The sequence below is a fragment of the Triticum aestivum genome, chromosome 1B (genome assembly GCF_018294505.1).
Source record: "Triticum aestivum cultivar Chinese Spring chromosome 1B, IWGSC CS RefSeq v2.1, whole genome shotgun sequence".
Taxonomy (NCBI): Eukaryota; Viridiplantae; Streptophyta; class Magnoliopsida; order Poales; family Poaceae; genus Triticum; species Triticum aestivum.
The window spans coordinates 354,775,891-354,786,101 of record NC_057795.1 but is presented as its reverse complement, the minus strand read 5'-3'; positions in this window follow the sequence as shown (position 1 = coordinate 354,786,101).

Here is a 10,211-nt window from a genome sequence, read left to right as displayed (position 1 = left end):
AGCTCGACGTCCCTCGTCCACCTCCCCAGATGAGGATCCGTCGTCCATCTCATCGTCCCACCGGTTCAGCCGCCCCGTCCTTCACCTCCAAGGAGCTGCTCCGACGATCACCTCGTCTATCGTGGCTGCTCCCTCCCCACAGCACCGCCTTAACATGCTCCACCGGAACCGCAGCATCCTCACCGACTCCTCGGACGAAGCCGAGGCATACTCAGCGCACCAAACACTACAAAAAAAACACTTCCATGATGATACGTGTTTGTCATAGTAGGTCGCGTTTTTTGTCATGCATGTACATCCATGACGATTTTATGACAGAATCAAGATAGGCATACATGTGCTGTCGTAGAAGTGTTCCATGACATTACCAAAATTATCATCACGGAAGTGTCCACTTCCATGACGATAAATCGCGCGTCACAGAAGTGCTTTCGTCCAGGGTGACCAACACGTGGCATCCACCGTAATGGAACACCGTTAAGCAATCGGGTCGGGTTTTGGATCTAATAACCCGTTAGCAGCCCCGACCAATGGGGATTTTCCACGTGTAAAATCATCATTGGTTGGAGGAAACACGTGTCGGCTCATCGTTGGACAGATGGCATCCACTCATTGGACAGAAGGCGCCTATGATACATCGACACGTGGCACGGCCCAACAGTCGCCCATTCCTGTGAAAAGGCCGTCCTGTTTGACTTGGTCAAAAGGTGGTGGGCCGGCCCATGGAAAGCCTGTTAACGGCAATGTTCGCGTATAGCCCATTTACAGCCCGCTAACCCAAGGCCCATTACGCCCTATCCGAATTAGGCCCAGTAGCGTCATCTGGGCCATCCAATATGAATCCAGCCCGTTTTCACTTCTGGCCCATGTATGGCCCATGACGTCTTTCGGCCCATATGAGGCCCTTTGTAACTATTGGCCCATTAACGGCCCGTGGTGAAACTGGCCCGTAATGAATAGTGTATCACTTTACACCCATAAACGGCCTGTGGTGAAACTGGCCCGTAATGAACAGTGTATCACTTTATACCCATTAACGGCCTGTTGTTCCATTGGGCTGTTTCCAGCCCAAGTTATCTTTCGGCCTTTTGAGGGCCCATTTATTCTAGGGCTCATTTGCAGCATTCGGTTACTTACGGCCCGTTACTGTCATTTTCTGCTTGTGGGCCAAATTCAGCCCGTCGTTACAGTCGGCCCGTTTGTTGACCGTTAATCTGTTGGGCCACTTTCATAGCATCACCAAATATGACCTATAAACAGCTTGTTATGGCCAGCTCATAAAACATACGGTTTCCATTAAAGGCCCGTCTACGGCCCGTTAAAGGCCCGTACAATACCCATAAATGAGTCGGCCCTTACAAGGCCCAGGGATCCTATGAGACGTAGAAGGCCCATGCATCCGACGACCCATTGAAGGCCCATGGATCCGACGGCCCATTGAAGGCCCATGGGTCCAACGGCCCATTGAAGGCACATGGGTCCGACGGCCCATTGAAGGCCCATGGATCCGATGGCCCGTACATGACCCATGGATCGTACGGCCCGTGAAGGGCCATGGTTGGGCGAGTTGGACCCCATTTGAACGATATAGCATATTTGATGTCTACTACACAACCTTCTTCTTGTAGACGTTGTTGGGCCTGCAAGTGCACAGGTTTGTAGGACAGTAGCAAATTTCCCTCAAGTGGATGACCTAAGGTTTATCAATCCGTAGGAGGCGTAGGATGAAGATGGTCTCTCTCAAACAACCCTGCAACCAAATAACAAAGAGTCTCTTGTGTCCCCAACACACCCAATACAATGGTAAATTGTATAGGTGCACTAGTTCGGCGAAGAGATGAAGATACAAGTGCAAAATAGATGGTAGATAAAGGTATTTGTAATCTGAAATAATAAAAACAGCAAGGTAGTGAGCGATAAAAGTGAGCGTAAACGGTATTGCATGATAGGAAACAAGGCCTAGGGTTCATACTTTCACTAGTGCAAGTTCTCTCAACAATAATAACATAGATAGATCATATGACAAGCCCTCAACATGCAACAAAGAGTCACTCCAAAGCCACTGATAGCGGAGAACAAACGTAGAAATTATGGTAGGGTACGAAACCACCTCAAAGTTATCCTTTCTGTTCTATCTATTCAAGAGTTCGCAGTAAAATAACATAAAGCTATTCTTTCCGCTCAATCCATCATAGAGTGCATACTAGAATAACACCTTAAGACACAAATCAACCAAAACCCTAATGTCACCTAGATACTCCATTGTCACCTCAAGTATCCGTGGGCATGATTATACGATATGCATCACACAATCTCAGATTCATCCAACCAACATAAAAGTACTTCAAAGAGTGCCCCAAAGCTACTACCGGAGAGTCAAGAACGTGTGCCAACCCCTATGCATATGTTCCCAATGTCACGAAACCCGCAAGTTGATCACCAAAACATACATCAAGTGGCATATGATATCCCATTGTCACCACAGATAATCACGCCAAGACATACATCAAGTGTTCTCATAAAGACTCAATCCGATAAGATAACTTCAAAGGGGAAACTCAATTCATCACAAGAGAGTAGAGGGGGAGAAACATCATAAGATCCAGCTACAATAGCAAAGCTCGGGATACATCAAGGTCGTGCCATAGAGGGAACACGAGAGAGAACACGAGAGAGAGAGATCAAACACATAGCTACTGGTACATACCCTCAGCCCCGAGGGTGAACTACTCCCTCCTCATCATGGATAGCGCCAGGATGATGAATATGGCCTCCGGTGATGGGATCCCCCTCCGGCAGGGTGCCGAAACAGGGTCCCGATTGGTTTTTGGTGGCTACAGAGGCTTGCTGCGGTGGAACTCCTGATCTAGGTTCTGTTTTGGAAGTTTTAGGGTACGTAGGTATATACGGGTGCAAGGGGTATGTCGGAGGAGCTACGCGGGCCCCACGAGGCAGGGGGGTGCGCCCAGGGGAGCGCCCCCCACCCTCGTGGGCAGCCCGTATCTCCCCGGACGTGCACTCCAAGTTCCCTGGGTTGCTTTCCTTCCAAAAATAACTTCTCCAGTTGATTTCGTTCCGTTTTGACTCCGTCTGATATTCCTTTTCCTCGAAACACTAAAATAGGCATAAAACAACAAATCTGGGTTGGGCCTCCGGTTAATAGGTTAGTCCCAAAAATAATATAAAAGTGGAAAATAAAGCCCAATATTGCCTAAAACAGTAGATAAAGTAGCATGGAGCAATAAAAAATTATAGATACGTTGGAGACGTATCAACATTCAAAGAATTATCCTACTCAATACTATCGCCTCTAAAAAGCATACACTATACAACAAAGAGATCAAGGCATAGAAAGGTAGAATAATCCTACACTATACAATAAAGAAATTGCAGCCGATTATACCCACTAGGCATTATGGTTCGGCACAGGTGTTAATAAAGCATACACAAACAGCAAATTACATACACTGGGATAATATAGCTCATACATCATTGACACGCATCAACTTAACTCCATTTGAACTATAGTCGATTGGCCGGATTCAGGTGGCACAAATTTCAGTCTGCAAAATCTCCAATTCCTTCATGGTTACATCAGTGTCTTGTTTCATTTTTTTTTGACTCCTGCATCTAATACCTACATGTCCAGTCTCAACTTGTTGATTAAATGTTGACAATCATGTACATGTTGTCTTGCCACCTCTAGTTGATGCTCGAGAACATCAGCACATTCCAATTCCAATCCATAATCATTCGGTAACAGCCATGCCGCACTGCTCGTAGATCTTTGTGTTGATGTCACTTCATCCTGAAATGTTTTTGTAAGTACACATGACTAGGGAAAAAATATAGTTACAACAGTGAAGCGAGCAAGACACTATTTTGTACTACATGGCAAAATAGGACTAACAATAATGTTACACGTCATGAAGCATAAGCAGGTGATATTTTAAAAATTATAAGAAAGATAGTTTGTGCATCCTGCATACAGAAACCCCTCTTAGTTCACCAGAGGAGCATGATGTTGGGGCCCAATCAAAAACACAGACAAGTTACAAATTTAGACAACACGTTGCGTATAAGCAAGCAGTTGGCCATTCTATATCTCAATTAAAGTCTTAGGGAGCATAATGAACAGTAGAGGGTTTCATACAAACATACTACAGCAGGCAAAACTATGCAATCATTAGCGTAGTATAAACTAGATTATGAGCCTCATGCAATAATAGTTGGTTAATAGACTTCAAAGCTTCAAGCACACTTCGGCAGAGTAATTAAATGGTAAGGCCTTTAATTATGTCAATTAATAGTTATACAAGTACTGAACATTAGGCATGATTATTTGGGCATCTCATTAACTGAGGACAAATAAAGCAATTGAAAAGAGCAAATTAACTACGCCTGAAACAAACAAGGAATTGAACTATTGAGTTGCATACAGTGACTTACCTTAGCAGGTTGAAGAGGCTCAGCGCAGCTCCTACTTCTCTTGCAAGGCTCCTTCCTAACATCTTGTACTTGGAAATCCTCAATCTTATCTTCATTGCACCCCCTCTGCAAGGTGACACAAACTAGTTACTCGTCTCCTTGGAAGATAAATATGCATACTTTCCAGTCTGTGAACACAAAAGGATGAGATTATAACAAAACAACACCACATAATGAAACATGCCGCATCTCTTGCACTTGCACACAATGAAATGAGCATTTACTATGTTTGCACTATGTAAAAACTAGGCATACCTTCGAACTGGATATCCAGGTACTCTTGGAGAGCCTAGTGTAGTGTACAGTCAAACCTTTATGTCACCTATAAGTTAGACAAGGCCCCACTTCAGCAGCCCTTAGTGTTTAAATCGTTGACAAGCTCTATTAGAGTGTTAGGCCAAGAACATCAAGTAATCAAAGGAAACAGTCCTAGTATGGCTGGCTGATGCAAACAAGCAATTGAATAGATGTGTGAGCAAATCTTACATATCAAGAAAAGAAGCAAAGAAGGAGGCTTAAAGACCATCACTTGACTGACCAGATTTAAGGGGCATTTAAACATCATGTGCAACGTATGAACTAACATAAACATTGCATATTCCAGATTCCACAATGGAATGCACATGTATTAGGTTATGCCATGTATGATGATGCCTAAATGTACAGATAGCAGGCAGGAGTGATTCATCATTGCACGCACAATTGAATTGCAGGTTAAGGGCCGGTTCGATTCTGCCTTTTCAGGGCATATTGTCAAAATAAACCATAAAAGATGTAAAGAAGTCATTTTTGAGTTATGGGCTTGGGCTTAACTAAATTTCGCTTTGGAGGGGCGTGTTTCGGGTAGAACCTCACTAAAAATTAAAGGGAAGGGGAATAGTGAAATGACTCTGTTGTCTGCCTATATTACACTCAAAATGCAACTGCTGACGCCCGTGTCACACCTGACCCTCAAGTAAAAACAAACACGCAAGCATTCATTGCCTGCCCACTTGCATCTCCTCTCCCCTTTCCCTCTACCTCGACCCCCTACCTGCAGCACTAGGGTTCCTCCAGTGAGCCATCGCCACTGGTCCCATCTGGCCTGGTCCTCGATGATGCTATGTCCAGCTAGGCTACATGGCCGGTGGGTAGGGGCAAATCTCCCTGGCTGCTCCTCCCTCTGGCGCCGCCCCTCATTCTCATGGTCTCTAGCAGCTGCTCGTCCAAAGCACTACTCCGGCGGGTGCTGCACAACTACGGCTGATGCCACACTACGGCAGAAGGCACCTTATTACCCCTCCCCTCCTCCCAGGCCATGGCCTTGAGGTGTTGTTGGAGGATGAGCTCATCCAACAAGGTGAGGATCTCCTCTGATTTTTTGCCAAATTTTCATTCTGATCCACTATACGATGAATTGCTATGACCTGCTTCTGCTGCTGCTATATGATGCATTGCTATGAGATGCTCCTGCTGCTGCTATATGATGAATTGCTATGAGCTGCTGTTGTTGTATGATGAGTTGCTATGAGCTGCTACTGCTGCTGCTGCTATATGATGAATTGCTATGAGCTGCTGCTGCTATATGATGAGTTGCTATAAGCTGCTCCTGCTGCTGCTATATGATGAATTGTTATGAGCTGCTCCTGCTGCTGCTATATGATGAATTGCTATGAGCTGCTCCTGCTGCTGTTATATGATGAATTGCTATGAGCTGCTGCTGGTATATTATGAATTGCAGACTGCTGCTGTTGTATGATGAGTTGCTATGAGCTGTTGCTGCTGCTATATGATGCTTTCAGGTGGTGCTGCTATATGATAATAACCAGCCACTTGGACCATCGAATTTCAATAAATAATTGTTCTTAATTTAAATGTGGCTCATGCGTTCTTCGTTTAAATTAGGCAATGGCATCTCTATGGAAAACATTGACCAAAGTAGATTGTGCCAAGTAGATGGTATCTTTGTATTTGCTTTTTGAGCAAATAGTGATGGTTTGTTTTCCCATCATATTAATTACTGCACTGGCTCAATTTGTGATGTTTGCAAGTCAAATTAATTTCCATATGGGCAGCAAAATGAAAAAAATATAATGCAATCTAGACTTTCCACTGATCATACCAAAGATAAGCTGAAAACGCAATGAAAAGAACTAGTTGGCTTATTACATGGAGCTTATATTCACAGGTGCTTATTTTCTTAGGATAACTCATAATAATTGTCCCTAAGAAACTTGGCTAATAGAACTGGCATACAAATAACATGTCACGATGATTGCAATGGAGGAGTAACGTACCATAGCACACTGTATAGGCTCACCGCTGCCTCTCCTTTTTTTGCGATGTTCCATGAAATTGCCACATACATCTTGTACTTTTTCATTGTGTAACCCTATCTGCAAGTTGACACGGCTAATTTCAGACATCTCTACATGATACTACATTGCATATCCCTTGCGCATATTTAATCCACCAATTAATGATTGTGTGCGTACCATAAACTAGCCATGACTCTGTATGCTGGACTAGCAGGCACTCTAAGGGAGCCTAATGTAGTGCACTGGAATTCCTACATGCCACCTACGATTTTGTGTAATGTACTGCCCCTGTTCCTAAATATATGTCTTTGTAGAGATTCTAGTATGGACCACATAGAGATGTATATAGATGCATTTTCGAGTGTAGATTCACTCATTTTGCTTCGTATGTAGCCTATAGTGGAATCTCTAGAAAGACTTATATTTAGGAACGGAGGTACGAGGTAGTATCATGTATGACATCTACATATCTAATTTAGTAGCCAGTAGTAGAAATCATTGTCTGGAGAAAGGGATTACTGGTCGAAAATCCTAGCAAAGCACGCTGGCAGGCACAGAACAATACAAAAGAGAGAGACGCACTTAAAAGATCATAGCAATGCCTTAGTCCAGGATCTTGGTTGGCCAAGCTATTAGATCCAGAACAAACATCGTCCTTGTAGTTTTTGCCAGCTGCATAACAGGTAACAGCGACCGGTTAGTATATTTGAAGTACATCGGGCAGGTGATGTTGGACGGGTTTAAAGGTGACAAGTACCTAGGCCGTGGCGGGTGCTTGGCATCTCTCCAGACGGTGGGAATCAGGTTAGAAACGTCAAGGGTGATGATGCTGCACTGGCTGTCGGGGTCCGGTAAGGAGATCTAGAACCCTCGGGTAGGGTGTTTGTGGAGCGGCTCCGGTAGGGTGGACTACGGTGTGGGCGAAACGGATCTGTGGTCGTGGACGAGGGTGTAGGTGAAGCTGCTCCGGTGGTTGGGTCAAGGATGGTGTCGACGACGCAGAACTGCGGCCGTGGACGGGGCGTCAGAAGCTGCTCTGGTGGTTGGGTTAAGGATGGTGTCGACGATGCGGATCTGCGGTCGTGGACGGGGAGTCAGAAGCTGCTCCGGTGGTTGGGTTAAGGGTGGTGTCGACGATGCGGATCTGCGGCCGTGGACATGGCGTCAAAAGCTGCTCCGGTAGGTTGGATGAGGGTGCGAGGAAGCGGATCTGAGGCTGTGGACTTGTGAGTTGGCAAAGCGGCCCCGGTAGGGTTGAGAATGGTATAGGAGAAGCTACTCCGGTAGGGTTGACGATGGTGTTGGCGAAGCGGCTCCGGTAGGGTTGAGGAAGGTGTCGGCGAAGTGGCTCCGGTGGGTTGAGGTAGGTGTCGGCAAAGAGGATCAGAGGCCGTTACGGGGGCGTCGGTGGGGTGGCTCCGGGGGGTGTGGATGAAGCGTCTCTGGTGGGGAGTACGAATGAGCCGCTGCAGATTCGCGGCGGTTGATGAGAGTACCGGCGAAGCAGATACGGCGCCGTGGACAAGGCCGGCACTGAATGGGTTGTGGTACAGTGCTGGACAAGCAGTCTACTTGTTTCTAGGGGAGGTGGGAGGGGTAGATGCGGCTGCACAAGCAGATCCGACGAGGTGGACGCCGCTAGCAGTGAATGGGATATGGTACGCCGGTGGATGACTAGTCTAGGGTTTCGAGAGGGGAGGGGAGAAAGGGCGATGAAGTACGGACGGCGTGATGTAAGATGCTCTGGTGCTCTGGAGTTAGTCGTTTTTGCGGGAGGGGGAGAGGAAATGGGGGTGCCGTGTAGTGGGGGAACCGGAAGTTACCAAAGCAGCCCCGACCTATCATGTAGATGAGGGCGGTATTGTAACTGTTGGTCTCCGTGCACCAAGAACAAAAGGGGGATTTCGCATGCTAAAGACTAAGGTGGCAGAAATTTTAGAAGGAGGTGGGAGATTTTGCCGCCCGCGGGATCGTTCATATCCGGGTTCAACTAATTTTGGACCATGCTAGCGGGAAGGTAATGCTAGACTATGTACATGGGGCACACGTCAGCAGTTAATAATTGGTGTGAAGTCCACACCAGAAAAAAAAAGACAATAACTCGGGATGATGCGCCGATAACTTGGACGTTCACACAGGCACGTCCAATCGTACGGGTGTAGTGGCACGTTCACAAAAAAAGGGATCAAACGCTCAGCCTATGTATTTCTCATGTAAATAGATAATTTAGTGCCATTGGTTATTTACTTTAAACATAATGCATTGACGTGTTAGTGTAGAGGCACACAAAAAGAAATGGATATTGTAGTCAGCTACTTAAAAGTGTTACCTCATATTATTACATAGCCTCCATTTCATAAATTGTGTACCTGTTGAATTCATATATGAATATTACATAAATTACTTGAAAATAGAAACTTAAATCATCCAAGACTAATGAATTTGAATGCAAGAGTAACAATGGTGCAAGTACATGATAGCTACATTGGTTGTTTGAAGAAACATCACTGTAACTTTGGCATGCACAACTGAAAAGGTTTATTTAAATAGAAAAAAATGTGATATGTGAGTGTCCAATCTTTATAGCGTTGAATCGATATTGTACCTTTGGCCATGATACGAAGTAGATATTGACTTATGTTCAAGCGATGCACATCCATGATCGCTAGATAGTGATACGTGAATGAATTGTGCAATCTCTCTCACACGCATACATATCTCATTTCCCTGTGGGCATCGGAATCACACATGCGTACTTCGTGTATTTCTCTCCCTCTGTCAGGGTTAAATTCGTCTTTCTACCCCATCCTACAAGTCTCTCACACAGAAACACACATGCTCTCTATGTCTAACACGCCCACCCCTTTAATTCCACCCACCCACAACCACTAATGTCTCAAAGTATAATAATGTCTCTCACACATATGCTATCTACCTATCCCTTAATATAGCTAGATATGTGTCACACAAACTCCTTCTCCCTACTAGCAAGATGCCCATGCGTTGCACGGAACATCAAGATGCATTTGTATGAGAAGTTTATCTTGTGGGACAAAAGGATGAACGATGGAATGCCTTATTTGCAAATGCGGAGAGGGATGTGGGTATCTTTTTGCAAAATTGCCATAGTTTCCTTCCTATCCGTCGGATATAAATCGGATGGCCTATATTGCAGGATGGCAGGAACACCATCATCACCAACTCTATTTTTTATAAGAGTAGAGATATGTGACTATCACTGCCCCCCCCCCCACCACACACACACCCACACACCCACACTTCCCAACCCCAAAGGAGTAGGGTGACACCTCGATCTTGATACTAATCTATCGACTGGCTTCTCTCTCAAACATACACACACACACACTACCCGGCACCGAAGGAGTAGGGTGGCACATCGATCTTGATAATAATCTATCTACTCCT